The sequence below is a fragment of the Chiloscyllium plagiosum genome, unplaced genomic scaffold, assembly GCF_037043375.1.
Source record: "Chiloscyllium plagiosum isolate Xiang-an unplaced genomic scaffold, Cpla_swu_hap1 HiC_scaffold_2, whole genome shotgun sequence".
Classification (NCBI taxonomy): Eukaryota; Metazoa; Chordata; class Chondrichthyes; order Orectolobiformes; family Hemiscylliidae; genus Chiloscyllium; species Chiloscyllium plagiosum.
The window spans coordinates 164,509,694-164,511,077 of NW_028270140.1; positions in this window are offsets into that span (position 1 = coordinate 164,509,694).

Here is a 1,384-nt window from a genome sequence, read left to right on the forward strand (position 1 = left end):
ACCACCAAGGATATATTTCCCTCCCCTCCCCTATCAGCGTTCCGAAAAGACCCAGTGTGGGAAAAGATCTGCCACCCTTCTAATATGATAGGCCCACAAAAGCAAAATTGGCCAATGGTACCACAAAACACCCAGAATGCCTCAGCAGGGACCAAGCAGGCTGACAAGCCAAACTAGTCAGCACTCACAGACAAGGGAATACCCTTCCCAGCACCCATTAACAATGACAGAGCACCACAGCTGTCCCAAAGCCCCAAGGGCAGTTTCACCACCCAGCAATACCAAGGCCACACAAAGAGCAGGTCAGACAGTGAGGCACCAGCAAGGACATTGCTCCCAGGAACAGGACAATGAAAGCACTTCACCGCTTCAGAGGAGACGTTAGCACCTACCTGCGAAGGTGAATGGAACCATGATAGTGTCAGAATGTTGCATTGTGTGAAGGAACAGAACATTCATCCGATAACTGTTTGCCAATTAGCATCCTTGTAACTAGATTACTCCATTTCCAGGTACATTGTATTTTCCCCATTTCTAATTAGCCTCATTGTACAGCATTATTATAAAAACCAATCTCCTCCTCAGCTCTGGGAAGAGAATTTTCGACTGCCTGTTCAGACTCTCTGTACTGTTTCAGCTTCGTCAGTTTCTCTTCCAGTGATATCGCAGTACTAATAAACTGCTTGTCAATTTCACCTTAAGGTGTGCTTTGTGATCTCTAACTTATTGGGTAAACTTCTCCAACACCCAGTATTCTGCCTTCCTGTTATTCTTCCCAAAGTGCATCATCTCACATTTAGCTGCATTGAACTCCAATTGCCACCTCTCAGCCCAATTCTGCAGTTTATCCAAGATCCCCTGCAACCTGTAACATTCTTCCACACTGACCACCACTCCACCGACTTTAGTGTCATCTGCAAACTCACACTGTTTTGGTATGAAGTTGCAGCTAGACCAGATCCAGTAAGGACAGCAGATTTCCTTCCCTCAAGGACATTAGTGTACCAGTGCTCTCAGATTGAAGTACTTTTGATGATCTCATGTCCATGATTTCCGCGGCCTCCTTCATCTCTTTCCTTCAGGAGTGCTAACAACATTTTTGGGTCAAAGATTGTCAAATTTCTCTGACAATTAACAGTGGTTTCGTGCTATAAATTCCAGACTTTTTAATTAAGGAGGAGACATGAGAAGTTGTTGGCGGATAGGATCAGGGTAAACCCTAAAGCTTTCTGTAGGTATTTAAGAAATAAAGATTAGGGCCAATCAAAGATAGTAGTGGGAAGTTGTGTGTGGAGTCAGAAGAGATAGGGGAAGCACTTAATGAATATTGTTTTGACAGTATTCACTCTAGAAAATGACAATGTTGTCGAGGAGAATACTGAGA